The sequence below is a fragment of the Microcaecilia unicolor genome, chromosome 1 (genome assembly GCF_901765095.1).
Source record: "Microcaecilia unicolor chromosome 1, aMicUni1.1, whole genome shotgun sequence".
Classification (NCBI taxonomy): domain Eukaryota; kingdom Metazoa; phylum Chordata; class Amphibia; order Gymnophiona; family Siphonopidae; genus Microcaecilia; species Microcaecilia unicolor.
In genome coordinates, this window is record NC_044031.1 from 321,690,480 (window position 1) to 321,706,456 (window position 15,977).

Consider the following 15,977-nt stretch of genomic DNA (forward strand, 5'->3'; position numbering starts at 1 on the left):
ATGTAGGTGCATCAGAATAACACATGAAGCGCTATTTTATAAACATTTCTATAGTAAGACATGGTTTATAGAATAGCACATAGGTCGGAAGAATGCGCATACATGTAGGCGCAGCCATTTATACCACTGAAAACCTGTTGAAAATGCCCGCGCCTAAATGTGCACGTGTTCCCCTGATTAACACCCCTGACATGCCTACACTCCTCCCATGGCCACGCCCCTTTTTCAGCAGTGCAGGTTGGCATTTACATGCACCTCTTTTTAGAATATGCCTGAAAAGAAGTGCACATCAATTCCAATTATTGCCAATCAGTGTTATTGGCTAATTATTATGATAAATTGGCTCATTACTCAATTGAGTAGTGTGTATAAATTGGCCGCATGCATAATTTAACACGCACTATTCACCGTGCCTTATATAGAATCCAACCTTAAATGCTCACACAAGCATTACCACTGTGGCCAATGAAATATATATGCTGCAGAATACATATGAGCTGTATTGCATGTAAATACATGTAATGTGCTCATTAATATTAAAGTTGTACAAAATCGACCATAATAAATTTCAGGAGGTGTAGTTAATATTCCTCAAGAGCATCAGCAGGTTAACCCTTTAGTGTCCAATGTTCCCGTAATAAGCCATATGATAACAGATTGATGGGAACATTGGACACTAAAGGGTTTTAATGTGTCCCTAATGCTCTCAGCAGTCCTGCAGTAGTTAAAGGGGCAGCTATCTCAAGTTGCAAATCCATCCTTCCAAAGGAGAACAGTTGTACCTCAGGCTATGTCCTCCTCCTCCGCCGCCACCATCTAGGACCTGAGTAGGGGCTTGAGCCCTATGGGAAATTGGTTTGCCAAGCACTTCAAACCATGACTTGGGCACTGAGTGATAATGGAAGATGATGCAACCCAAGGCATTGCTGCTCTCCATCTCCTTAAGGTGAAGTTGCACAAATATGGGGATGGATTTGATTCCTGGCTTAGGTTTCCTACACTTTGAGTAAAATGGGAATGCTGTGACAGTAGCTGTCACAGTCCCTGGAGGATGGGGGTGGGTGAGAAGGAGAAGGGGTCAGAGTCCTTGTACAAAGCTGACATTTAGAGGTAGAACTGCAGTGTTCCAGAAAGAGCCTCAGTGCAAGGCCCCAGTTGAGGACTATGTGGAATTATATACATTTATTTGTAAAATGATATTAGGCACTTGTGGAAATGTATTTATAACTTCCCTCCATCAAAAAGATTTTTCTACCTTTGTTGGTGTGTGTTTTACTGAAGTGCTATGAAATGGCTTGAATTTGGTATTTGCTTTTTCCAAATCTGAGCTCAAGTCAAGTTACATTCATTTATTATAATTTGGCAGATGTTAAAACTGCATAGCTCAAATCAATTTGCAATTAAAATATCAGCAATACAATACACAAAATATCATTCTCTCGTCCATCACGTTGTACCCACAATACCCACAGACCCCCTCAATCATTCAAACCATCTTCCAACTCCTCAGGTGTCATTAAAAACCTGTCTAAAAAGCAGGCTTTAGTCTTTAAAAAGCAGAACTAGTCACAATTAACAGCTAGTCACATTTACACATCAATTCTTAAAACACTGGTTAAGTCCTTTACTTATCTCAATATACTGTAGATATCACGGTAGAAGGGTTAAATGAATGCTCTGAAAAGATAAAATATCCTCACCTTAGTACCTTGTACTCCTCTATAGCCTGGTATTCCTGGGTAGCCCTTTTATGATGGGGTAGGGAGGGGAAAGAAAAAATGCAATAAAGCTATAAAGATAACCAGTGGTGCAAGATAAAGAGATTTAAAGAACCTTTTTGTATGAAAACTAAAATATAATCTCCAAAGGTAATGAATAGTAATAAAACAAAACAATAAAGAATAAGATTATGCCATTTTCTGAGCTTGAGCTGGCTGGAGAAAAGGCATCGGTGTGAGCTTGTGACAGACAGTCTGCGGATTGACTGCCGTCGTGCCAGCTTTCCCCCAACTGTAGTCATCCAACCCTTAAAAGATAACATAAGCACGCCAGCTCTAAGGTACCAACCCTCTCAACAATAAAAATTCTCCCCAATCCCTCCCCTTCTATACCCAAAGTGGGTGGGCACAAAATTTTCCCTCAGTCTCCATCCTCCCACCACTCTCCACCCCTTTCCCAGCACCTCCCAACTCAAAATATAAATACTTTAGCTAATGAGGATCCTCAAGGTCTGTCAGCTGAAGACTTCCTTCGAAGGTGGCCAGAACTATTTTTTACTGAGCTTGGCAGACAGTAGAAACATCCACCAATGCCAGTTCCTCACACATGCTTAGTTGATGGTGGCTCAAGGATGCTACTGTCGACTGTAGAGTTTGGTAGAAGGAAGTTCTAGCTGCCTTTGGAGGAGGTCCTCAGCTGGTGATGCTTGAGGATCCTCACCAGCTACAACAAGGGTCAGGGCTGGTGCTAGACATTCTAGGGCCCATATCAGAAAATAAAGGAGGGGCCCCCCCAGATCCCCTCTTCTCCCTGCATTCCCTCTGATCCTTCCACTTGCCAGTACTATCCCATCAACATACCCTCACCAAATACAGAACAGGGGATCACAAAATAGAAATAAAAATATTTAGCTAAAAATTGAACTGGAAACCCCAAGCAGTTATAACTACAAAAGTCTATCTATCAATTTTTGATATACCTCATTCTACTGATGCACAAATCAGGGTGGTTTACATATGTAACTATTCAGGTACTTGCACTGTCCTAGATGGGCTCACAATCTAAGTATATTGTACCTGAGACAATGGAGGGCTAAGTGTCTTGCCCAGGGTCACATGGAGCTGCAGAGAGAATTGAACCTGGTTCCCCAGGATCTTAACCTACTGCTAACCATTAGGCAGCAGTGGGACTTAAACCTGGTTCCCCAGGTCTGCATCCCACTGCACTAACCATTAGGCCACTCCTCCACTCCACATAAGTGCTGCCATACTAGGACAGACCGAAGGTCCATCAAGCCTAGAATCCTGTTTCCAACAATGGCCAATTCAGGATAAAAGTACCTGGCAAGATCCCAAAACAGTACAATACATTTTATGCTGCTTATCCTAGAAATATGCAGTGCATTTCCCCCAAGTCCATTTAATAATGGCCTATGGACTTTTCCTTTAGGAAGCCATCCAAACCTTTTTTAAACTCCACTAAGCTAACCGCCTTTACCACATTCTCTGGCAACAAATTCCAGAGTTTAATTAAACGTTGAGTGAAGAAATATTTTCTCAGATTTGTTTTAAATTTACTACTTTGTAGCTTCATTGCGTGCCCCCTAGTACTAGTATTTTTAGAAAAGGTAAACAAGCGATTCACGTATACTCATTCAATTCCACTCATTATTTTATAGACCTCTATCATATCTCCCCTCAGTCGTCTTTTCTCCAAGCTGAAGAGCCCTAGTTGCTTTAGCCTTTCCTCATAGGGAAGTCATCAGATCTCCTTTATCATTTTCATCACCATTCTCTGTACCTTTCCTAATTCCACTATATCTTTTTTGAGATGCGGTTATCATAAATGCACACAGTATTCAAAGTGAGGTCACACCATGGAACAATACAAAGGCATTATAACGTCCTCATTTTTGTTTTCCATTGCTTTCCTAATACCAACCATTTGCTTTCTTAGCCGTCACTGCATGCTGAGCAGAGGGTTTCAACATATCATCAACAATGACACCTAGATCTCTTTCCTGGTCGGTGAACCTTGCATCATGTAACTATAGTTCAGGTTCCTCTTTCCCATATGTATCACTTTGCAGTTGCTCAAATTGAATATCATCTGTCATTTGGATGCCCAGTTTCGTGGAGGGGCATAATCGAAAGAAAACGTCTATCTCCATGGGCGTTTATCTCCGAGAACGGGTCCGTGAAGGGGCGGACCGAACCGTATTTTGGGAAAAAATAGACGTCCATGTTTTATTCGACAATTTGTGAGCTGGGCGTTTTTGTTTTTCAGCGATAATGGAAAATGAAAGCGTCCAGCTCAAAAACGAATAAATCCAAGGCATTTGTTCGTGGAAGGGGCCAGGATTCATAGTGCACTGGTCCCCCTCACATGCCAGGACACCAACCGGGCACCCTAGGGGGCACTTTTACAAAAACAAAAAAAAAGGTAAACGAGCTCCCAGGTGCATAGCACCCTTCCCTTGGGTGTTGAGCCCCCCCAAATCCCCCTCAAAACCCACCACCCACAAGTCTACACCATTACTATAGCCCTAAGGGGTGAAGGGGGGCACCTATATGTGGGTACAGTGGGTTTGGGGGGCGGTTTGGAGGGCTCCCATTTACCAGCACAAGTGTAACAGGTGGGGGGGGATGGGCCTGGGTCCGCCTGCCTGAAGTGCACTGCAGTACCCACTAAAACTGGTCCAGGGACCTGTATACTGCTGTCAGGGAGCTGGGTATGACATTTGAGACTGGCAAAAATATTTTTAAAGTTTTTTTTTTTAGGGTGGGAGGGGATTAGAGACCACTGGGGGAGTAAGGGGAGGTCATCTCCGATTCCCTCCAGTGGTCATCTGGTCAGTTCGGGCACCTTTTTGAGGCTTGGTCGCAAGAAAAAATGGACCAAGTAAAGTCGGCCAACTGCTCGTCTGGGACGCCCTTCTTTTTTCCATTATCGGCCGAGGACACCCATGTGTTAAGCACGCCCCAGTCCCACTTTCGCTATGCTTCCGACACGCCCCCGTGAACTTTTATCATCCCCGTGACAGAAAGCAGTTGAGGATGCCCAAAATTGGCTTTTGATTATGCCGATTTGGGTGACCCTGGGAGAAGGATGCCCATCTCCCAATTTGTGTCGAAAGATGGGCGCCCTTCTCTTTCGAAAATAAGCCTGTTTGTGTCATCAGCAAATTTAATTACTTCACTAGTTACTCCCATCTCCAGATCATTTTTAAATATGTTAAAAAGTAGCAGTCCCAGCACAGACCCCTAGGAACTCCATTATCAACCCTTCTCCTTTGATAATACTGACCATTTAACCCTACTCGCTGTTTTCTATCTTTTAACCAGTTTTTAATCCACAATACAACACTACCTCCTATCCCATGACTCTCCAATTTCCTCTGGAGTCTTTCATGAGGTGCTTTGTCAAATGCCTTTAGAAAATACAGATACATAATATCAACCGGCTCACCTTTATCCACAGGTTTGTTCACCCTTCAAAGAAATGTAGTAGATGGGTGAGACAAGATTTCCATTCACTAAATCCATGTTGGCTTTGTCTCATTAATCCATGCTTTTTGAATATGCTCTGTAATTTTGTTCTTTATAATAGTCTCTACCATTTTGCCTGGCACTGATGTCAGGCTCAGTGGTCTATAATATCCCACTGATGTCAGGCTCACTGGTCTATAATATCCTGGATTACCTCTGGAACCTTTTTTAAAAAATCGGTGTTACATTGGCCACCCTCCAATCTACCGATACAATGATTGATTTTAAAGATAAATTACTTATTACTAACAATAGTTCTGCAAGTTCATTTTTGAATTCTATCAGTACTCTGGCATGAATACCATTTGGTCCAGGAGATTTGCTACTCTTCAATTTGTCAAATTGCACCATTACATCTTCAAGGTTTGTAGAGATTTCATTCAGTTTCTCTGACTCGTTAGCTCTGAATACCATTTCTGGCACCAGTATCTCTCCTAAATCTTCCTTGGTGATGACCAAAGCAAAGAATTCTCCACTATGGCTTTGTCTTCCCTGAGTACCCCTTTTACCCCTCTGTCATCTAGCAGTCCAACTGACTCTTTTGCTGGCTTCTTGCTTTTAATATACTTTAAAAAAATGTTTTTACTATGTGTTTTTGCCTGCAACACAATCTTTTTATAAAAGTCCTTCTTTGCCTTCCTTATCAGCGCTTTGCATTTGACTTGCCATTCCTTACGCTGTTTCTTATTATTTTCAGTTAGATCCGTCTTCCATTTTCTGAAGGATTTTCTTTTAGCTCTAATAGCTTCCTTCACCTCACTTTTTAACCATGTCGGCTGTCATTTGACCTTCCTTCCTCCTTTTTAAATACATGGAATATAATTGGCCTGGGCGTCCAGGATGGTATTTTTGAACAGCATTCACACCTGATGTAAATTTTTGACCTTCGCTGCTGCTCCTCTAAGTTTTTGTTTTCACCATTTTTCTTTTTTTATCATAGTCTCCTTTTTGAATGTTAAATGCTAATGTTTTGGATTTCCTGCGTGTACTTACTCCAGAGCTTATATCAAATCTGATCATGTTATGATCACTCTTATCAAGCGCCCCCATCACCATTACCTCCTGCACCAGATCATGAGCTTCACTAAGGACTAGGTCTAGAATTGTTCCTCCTTTTGTTGGCTCCTGACCAGCTGGTCCACGAAGCAGTCCTTGATTTCATCTACGAACTTTACCTCCCTAGCCTGTCTTGATGTTACATTTATCCAGTCAATATCCGGATAATTAAAATCACCCATTGTTATTGTGTTACCCAGTTTGTTAGCCTTCCTAATTTCTGATAACATTTCTACATCTGTCTGTTCATACTGGCTGGGTGGACGGTAGTAAACTCCTATCACTATCCTTTTCCCCTTTACAAATAGTAACATAGTAACATAGTAGATGACGGCAGAAAAAGACCTGCATGGTCCATCCAGTCTGCCCAAGACAAACTCATGTGTATACCTTACCTTGATTTGCACCTGTCTCTCCCAGGGCCCAGACTGTACAAGTCTGCCCAGCAGTTTTTCCCGCCTCCCATCACCGGCTCTGGCACAGACCATACAAGTCTGCCCTCCCCTATTCTCACCTCCGAACCACCAACCCCTCTTCCCCCCATCTGCTCCGCCACCCAATTTTAGCTAAGCTTCTGAGGATCCATTCCTTTTGCACAGGATTCCTTTATGCATATCCCACGCATGTTTGAATTCCGTTACCGTTTTCATCTCCACCACCTCCCGCGGGAGGGCATTCCAAGCATCTACCACCCTCGCCGTGAAAAAATACTTCCTGACATCTTTCCTGAGTCTGCCCCCCTTCAATCTCATTTCATGTCCTCTCGTTCTACCACCTTCCCATCTCCGGAAAAGATTCGTTTGCGGATTAATACCTTTCAAATATTTAAACGTCTGTATCATATCACCCCTGTTCCTCCTTTCCTCCAGGGTATACATGTTCAGGTCAGCAAGTCTCTCTTCATACGTCTTGGAACGCAAATCCCATACCATTCTCGTAGCTTTTCTTTGCAACGCTTCCATTTTTTTTACATCCTTCGCAAGGTACGGCCTCCAAAACAGTGCCACTGTTGCCCTTCGCTATGGGAAGCAAACTTTTGATTTCATGAAACTGTATCCATAGATCTCTAAAGGAGGATACTACATACTTCAACTTTGCTCTGACCTCTGATAAAGGCATTAGCCAAAACACGGGCTGTATCAGATCCTCCAATAAAATTGCTTCCCTGGCAGTTTGGCTTCGTTTGTTTGTTCCATCTGAGATCCTCTACATTGACTCTGCTTCACGTTTATCCGTGTTGCTGTTTTTCCTTTGATCTGCTGGAAGTGGGATTTGAACCTGTCTTCCCTGAGTCTCAACTCACTGCACTAACCATTAGACTACCCCCATTTGTATAGGTGATGATATACAAATCATAGCTTGTATAGATCTTTTGGACGTAAATGACATAGCTCTATTAACTTGAGGCTAAATACTACTGCCAATTGGTTCACCGCTCAACAGATGATCCTGAATCCAACCACATCTAAAGTCCTTATTATCACAGAGGAGAGGGCTTAACATTATCCCAGTTAAAGTCTTAGACACTAATATACCAATTGATTCAACATTATAGATCTTAGGTTTTACATTTGGACAATACTCTTACCTGTTGTACACAAATATACTCAGTAGTACAACATTGTTTTGATAGATTTAAAATGATTTCCTATTTTTTTCACATTACTCCACCAAAGTGCTCTCTGAATCTTGATACGTACCCTAGTCATCAGTACCATGGGACTACTGTAATGCCTTATACCAGGGACTTAGGTTTTTACATACCCAATATCTCCAGAATGTCCAGAATACTGCAGTTAAACTTATTTGCAGGCTAGAAAATACGATCATGTAGCACCAATGCTTAAACATGAGCACTAGCTACCATTCTCACATCGTGTTACATATAAAATTCTACTGTTGACCTATAAAGTACAGCATAGTGGCTACCCTCTCTTTTTATCATGTCTTTTAATACCCTACTCCCTTGGCAGATCATTAAGATCTAGTCAGCATCAATTACTTGTAGTTCCCACTTCTAGTCAGAAAATATATGATCATATTCATTGTAAAATCATTAGTGTGGTTGCTTCCAAGTTATGGCATGCCTTACCAATTGATTTGAGATCATAAACTAGTCTAAAAATATTCCAAGCTGGACTAAAAACATTGTTATTCAGACATGCCTTTTCATCTTAGTATAAATTCTTTCTTTTATCAGTACAGAAGGTGGGAGAAGAGGGGGCCGGAGGTGGGCCTGGAGACCACATCAGTATGAGACTTTTTATCTTTTTCCTTTTTTCTTTCCTATTAGTAATAAAGATCCTTCTTTTCTCTTTTCTTTATTGTTTTTATTATTATTTTATAACATAACCATAATTGTACATTGCTCAGAAGTCATTTGATGAGTAGTATAGTAAAAAACTTAATAAACTTGAAAGTCTGGGTGGGCACTAAGTGCCCCATTGCCTTCCCTTTCCTCTTCTCTCCACTTGCCCTCTCCCCTCCCGGAAAGAAAACATTAAAATTAAAAGTATCTTAGCTGGTGGGTATCCCCAAGCTTTACCAGCTGAAGAAATCTGAAGCCACTCAAAGTCTGATAAAGTACAGCAATCAGCAGCAGCGCAATGTCAACATCATGAGCATACTCAGTTCTTGTGCATGAACTGGCAAGGGTTAGATAATTCTGAAGCAGAACTCTGAGGATTTGTGCTCTTTCCATAAATTTACATACACTTTATTTTCAGAAAAATGACTCAACCCCTTGTTTGGGGAAACCATTTGTACGCAAGGAATACACACAAAACTTTTCTCTCGCCACTGTCGCTCAGTACCTGCACTCTTGCCTTCAGGAGCAGGTTCTTTGAAAGGTTGGTGGGCAGAGGGGGTGAAATATTCCTTTCAGGCCCACAGTATATACTCTTATATTTCCCAAAGACACATAGGACTAAATTCTATAAATAGCGCCCAAATTTGGGCACCAAAACAATGAGCAGTAAGCACTATTCTATAAAGAGCTCTCAAAGTTGGGCATCGTTTATAGAATAGCGCTTTGAACCAGGATCAGCACCCAACTAAAATTAGTCCCACTGAAAACTTACTAAGGCTGAGTGCCTAAATTTATTGGCCTAGTTTCAGTAGGCTTTCTTGCTTCCTAACTTAAGTTGCTTAATTATATAAATAGTGGTTGAATATCATCGGCTCTCGGTATAGTTGGGTAGAATGCTCATACTTCACGCTCACCAACTCTCCCCCCCCCCTTTCACCAGCACTGTGCCGGGAAATAAGAAATTTATGCAACATTATCTGTATAGTACCGCTGAAAAGTCATGGATAGGGGCTATTAAATGTATAAACATCTTTGAATATCTTGCCTATGGAGTCTAAGGATATCATTTGTAATTGGATGAGAAACTGACTGAAAGGGCAGGGTTGCTACAAAGAGTAAAAATAGAACACTTTCTAATCATAATGAGTTGGTGTGCAAGTTTTCTTGGGATCTGCCCTGAAACGAGTGCAATTCATATTTTTATCAGAAATATTGTCAATTTGCAGAGGAAGTCAAAATCTGCCTCACAGTCTTTGTTTATTTCTCAGGATATGAGGTATATCCAATTGTTGTTTTGATTATCACCTCTGTTTTACCTTTTTTCCTGGAAGATGTTGTTCATCCCTTGCACCAGAAGGTCCAAGGTAGCCCTTGAAGTGAAGAAGTTAGCGAGTTAGATATTAAATTTCTACCTCTGTGTGTTCTTTGTCTCAGAGTTTCATTACGTTCGCACTTTTTTTTAACCAACTTTGAATATCTTATTGAATTTTCCAAACCATATAACACAACTTCATGTTTCACAATTATAAATTAACATTTTTGATAAGGTTATCTTAACCCATCATATAATTGGAGACTGAGATTGATACTAGATCCCACTTTTAACTTGCATGATTTCTGACATCATAACAAAATTACTCATTGAAGATTTATCTCGCCCATGCTGCCAGCTGGGCTACATTTTATGATCTCACAGTACAGAAAAACACAGGCCCCCGATATTCAAAAGCATTTAACCAACCAGGAAGGGCACCTGGCTGGTTAAATGCCCCATAACCAGTTATCCAGCAATATTCAGCAGGAGATAGCTAGCTATCCCCCACTGAATATTACTGGTTAGTGGCTAGTGGATAACCGGTTATATCGGGCAATATAACCAATTATCCGACGATTTTTAGCCCACGTTTAGTGGCCAAATATGGCCACTTGACAACGTGGGATATCTTTGACTGGTTTCAAGATAACCAGCTAAATCTGAATATCTATTTAGTCAGTTATCTTGAAACCAGCTTAAAAATAAACAGGATATTCAATGCCAGTCACCGGAAATGGTTCAACATTGAATATCTGGTATCACTGTGGACCGCAGGAGTTAGCCAGGCTAACACTTGTGGTCTGAATATCAACCCCAGGTTGATTAACTTTATAGACATTTCTTTCAAACAAACCAAAGCTTTTCTACATTTATAAGTTGTTAAGTAATACCCCTCTTATTATGCCATAATTTAGAATCTCTAGTGCTTTCCTAATTTTTTCCAGTCCTTTCCTGTACTTAGCTGAAGTGCCGCAATGCCATCTGTGAGTCGAGAGAAAACTGCATGCTGTACACTGAAAAGCCCTCATCTGTTCTGCATTTTCATGACCATTAACTGTCACCATACCAGAGGTGCTTATTTCTCTTTTTCTTCAGGGCATGTGAATGCCACCTCAGCAGCAGTGCCCATTTAATCCTGAAGAACAGAGACCTGAATCATGAATCAAATCCCAGGCTATCTCCTAGGGGTGCAAAGCACAACCCCACTGAGACATGCAGCACACATGATATTTGATTCATTCACATACTAACCAAATCTTTGACTATCATCTTCCAGTTAATATTCAAAGCAACTTAGCCAGCTGCTGACCAGTTAAATTGCTTGGTCGGGGCTAGCTGCTGATTTTCAGCTGTACTTAACTGGCTAAGTGCTGCTGAAATTCGCGGTTAGCACCCAACTCAAGACTGGCCATGTAGGGGGTGTTCAAGGGAGCAGAGTCAGCACTTGGTCATTTAAGTGCTTATAATCAGCCCTTAAGGGAATTATTCTATAAAGGTTATGCTCCTAAATTTATGAGCATAAATTTTAGGAGTGTAAATTTAGAGTGTAACCTTTATAGAATAAGGCCCTAAGCGGCCAGGCTTAGCATATAAATGGGACTGCATAAAAGTCTGTCCTATTGTTATGCAGTAACCCATAGCTGTTTAAGTGCTGAATATTGACTTAAGTGGCTATGTGTTAGCTGGCTCAAAAATAACTGGATATTCAAAGTTGAAGCCTGGACAGGGCCTGGCTTTGAATATCCGGGAATAACTCCATTGGTGGTGTGCAAAATGCTCAGCGCTGCTGGCTGAATATCAGATTCTTCACGTTTAAGTAGTGGGGCAGTGCAGTTTACCTACTGCATAATGTACTGAAGGATTTTTTTCTCCCATTTTATGTGAATGGGAAAAAAATGCTTCATACATCAAGCCCTTAATGTTCTGTGCACTTACAAGAGCTCCAGAATATCCAGAAGGTCCTTCAGATCCATCTTGACCTGGATCACTCTGAGAACAGAAAAAGTGTAAAAAGTAATGACCTGTCTTCTACAATAAAAGCCTCTGCAGACACATCATTTTTGTATTGCCATATATTCTCATCTTTCTAACACCTGCATATTGAAGGTGTATTAGTTTTACAACAATGATTGAGCAGAGACAGAAAATTATCAAAACAGGATCAAAATGAAAACTTTTGGGTCCATATTTAAAATGATTTACCTGGGCCCCTGTGTAATTTAAACTATCTGTAGGCCTGTTTTATGAAACTATGCTAGCGGTCGCTGATGCAGTAATGCTGACAAAGTCCATTCCCTTTGAATGGGCTTCGTTGGCATTGCTGCGCAGCTTGATAAAAGAGGCCCTATGGGGATGTTTTACAAAGGCACGCTAGTGTTTTTTAGCACACGCTAAATGCTAGAGATGCCCACGGGAATATATAGGTGTCTTTAACGTTTAGCGCATACCTATTTTTAGTGTGCTCTAAAAATGCTAGTGAGACGTCTTGAAAGGGGCCCTATATTTGCTGTACTACTTCTACATTGTAAGCCACATTCAACTTAAGCTTAATTGGGATAACATGTACTATAAGTGTCATAAATAAATAAATAAATAAAGGGCATGTGTAACACTGTATTCTGTAAGCAGCCTGTGTAAGTGGCAGCTCCACCCAGGCCCCTCCCATGTGTACACCTCCCCTTACATTTACTCATGATAGGGCCCTTTTACTAAGATGCAGTAGGCCTAACGCAGGCCTATCACGTGGTAAAAGGCCACTACCATGGGATGCACGGAGGCGTCCCACGGACATTTGGCCATCAGCACATGCTATGGGAGGCATGTCTGGGTGCAGAGAGTAGCTGTGTTTGTGCTAATTGGGAAGAATGAGCATATTACAGTGCACTACCCAATTAGCACAGGAGTAGTATGGGAGCCCTTACCACCTCCTAAATAGGTGGCACACACACTAATGGGGAAGTTAGCATGTGGCCATTGAATAAACCGAACATGGTCATTTTACTGTCATGCTAAAAGTGGCCACAGTGCGCAGGAAACCATGTGCTGACAGCAGCGCTTGCCACTTTTTAGCACGGCTGAGTAAAAGGACTCCTAAGCCACTTATGCACACCCTTACCAAATAAAGCTTAGTTGCATTGCTACAACTTCCATGTGTAAGTTACAGTTACCCACAAATCTGCTGGTACTCTGTATATTTACATATGCAAATGACACATAACTGTGAGCATCCAGGTATAGAATTACCCTAATGGTAATAAGAATAGAAGAAAAACTATCTAACTATAACAGTCTTTTGTAGACTAAAACAACTAAGAACACTTAGACTTTACATTCTGGAAAAACACTTTGCTTTGGTGGTACAGGGTTTAATATTATCCCAGTTAGATTACTGCAATGCACTATACCTTGGAATTTCAGTACAATTGCAAAAAAGACTTCAGTTGCTATAGAACACAGCAGCCCGTTTAATTTTAAGCTGCATAAATTTGAACATTCCACGCCACTACTGAGAGAACTTCAATGGCTCCCAGTCTGTTCTCGAGCAGAATTTAAATCTGCCTGCATTGCTTTCAAGATTTTACACAGTCTGGTTCCAGATCGTTTGACTCGACTAAAACTGGTTCCAATGACCACTCGTCATAATCGTATATTTGATCACTAGATGCTGAATTTCCTTTCATTTAAGGGGGTTTGATATATTTTTTAAAAGTTCTAGAGAAATCTTTTTTATTCCAATTTGTCCAGATTTGGAGCAATCTTTCTATTGCTATAAAACAAATTTCATTATATACTCTTTTTCATAAGGGTCTGAAAACTTACTTATTTCAGAAATATTTATGTGATAGTGGCTGTTAAATAATTCTGACAACATTTATTTTTATTCTGTTTTAAATTATAATGTACTTATCAGTTTTTTTGATTCAAATGTAAACCACTCTGGACTTTATTGGGAATAAGTGGTCTAGATTAGATTGGATTAGATTAGAAAATGGTCCCAGGTTTACTATAAGATGGCAATGGGCAGGTAATTCAAATAGTTTTCTCTTTTCTCACTTCACTTATTTCAGATAAAAACTACCAGTTTCATCATATTTCCTCTAAGCCTCTCTCTCACTTATATTATGACCTCCAGCCTTTGAACTTATTTTTCTATGGAAAATTATATCATCTTGTATGTTACTGAGTCATGCAAAATGTTTGAACGCTTCTGTCAAATTAACCCTTTCCTTTCTTTCTGTTAGTAAGTTCATTTGGATATCCTTAAGCCTCTCTCTATCTGGAACTTGTGCTCATTTTAATAGCTCTATTCTGAGTTCCATTCATCCAATTTACTTAGGGGCCCTTTTACTTAGCCACGTAAGCATCTACGCATGCCCAATGCACGCCAAAATGGAGTTACTGCCCGACTACCGCATGGCTTTTGCGGTAATTTTATTTTTGGGGAATGTCCAATACACATGTCTGAAAAATATTTTTTATTTTCAGGCGCACGTAACGGACGCGTGCCAAGTGGCATTTGACACACATAGGTCATTATCGCCTGGATTCTTTACCGCTAGGTCAATGGCCAGTGGTAAGGTCTGAGACTCAAAATGGACGCGCGGCAATTTTGATTTTGACGGATGTCCGTTTTCGGCAAAAAAAGAGGCCTTTTTTGCAGGCGTGCTAAAAAATGGATCGGCGCGCGCCCAAAACCCATGCCTATGCTACCGCAAGCCATTTTTCAGCGCACCTTAGTCAAGGAACACCTTACAGAAGTACCCACTAGTGGCTTATAGACAGGCACTGGTACTTTCATTCTCCTGCCTCTAATCTCCTTCCTGATGCACCTCTTCAAACTGTTAGTTTTCCTTCCTGTTTCCCTCTCTTGATTCTGATTTCCAAATTGGTAAGTGACTCTTGTGTCCCAGAGGTATGATTTTACACTTTCTGCAGCACGTGTGTGAGCTTTGGACTGTATTTCATTCGGAGGAACATAACACACAAAATTTTGGAAAGCACCAGCCTTTTGAAATTAGTCTGTTGAAGCCTCCTTTGTCATTGGTGTGACCCCTGACACAGGTGCGGTAGCACCGAAACACGGCCCGTGTCGGGTCTTTCTTCAATCAAAGTTCACTATTAAAGGATTTTTTTAATGAAAGAACTGTGTTCCCTTTTGTTTTTAAAGGCTCTTTGTGCTGTTTTTTTGCTTCGTCCCTAGACTTGGTCGTTTCTGATTTTCAGCGATACTGGAAACTAAGGACGCCCATCTCAGAAATGACCAAATGCAAGCTATTTGGTCGTGGGAGGAACCAGCATTTGTAGTGCACTGGTCCCCCTGACATGCCAGGACACCAACCGGGCACCCAAGGGGGCACTGCAGTAGACTTCATAAAATGCTCCCAGGGACATAGCTCCTTTACCTTGTCTGCTGAGCCCCCAACCCCCCGCTGAAACCCACTACCCACAACTGTACACCACTACCATTGCTTTTATGGGTGAAGGGGGCACCTAGATGTGGGTTCAGTGGGTTTCTGGTGGGTTTTGGAGGGCTTGCTGTTTCCTCCACAAACGTAACAAGTAGGGAGGGGGATGGGCCTGGGTCCACCTGCTTGAAGTGCACTGCACCCACTAAAACTGCTCCAGGGACCTGCATACTGCTGTGATGGACCTGAGTATGACATCTGAGGCTGGCATAGAGGCTGGCACGACATATTTTTAAGGATGTTTTTTGAGGGTGGGAGGGGGTTAGTGACCACTGGGGGAATACGGTGAGGTCATCCCCGATTCTCTCCGGTGGTCATCTGGTCATTTAGACCACCTTTTTGTGCCTTGGTCGTAAGAAAAACAGGACTAGGTAAAGTTGTCCAAGTGCTCGTCAGGGACGCCCTTTTTTTTCATTATGGGTCGAGGACGTCCATGTGTTAGGCACGCCCAAGTCCCGCCTTCACTGTGCCTCCGATACGCCCCCTTGAACTTTGGCCATCCCTGCAATGGACAGCAGTTGGGGACCTCCAAAATTGGCTTTCGATTATGCCAATTTGGGCGAACC

The 15,977-nt window shown here is 41.5% G+C and overlaps 1 long non-coding RNA gene across 1 annotated transcript; it reads right to left on the reverse strand.

The window, feature by feature from the left end:
- Positions 1-1,699: 1,699 nt before the first annotated feature.
- LOC115460240 lies at positions 1,700-11,934 on the reverse strand. Its single transcript, XR_003940427.1, has 3 exons — positions 11,882-11,934; positions 9,948-10,001; positions 1,700-1,745 (listed from the first exon to the last, which is right to left on the reverse strand). It is a non-coding gene; the product is annotated as an uncharacterized LOC115460240 (long non-coding RNA).
- Positions 11,935-15,977: the final 4,043 nt, after the last annotated feature.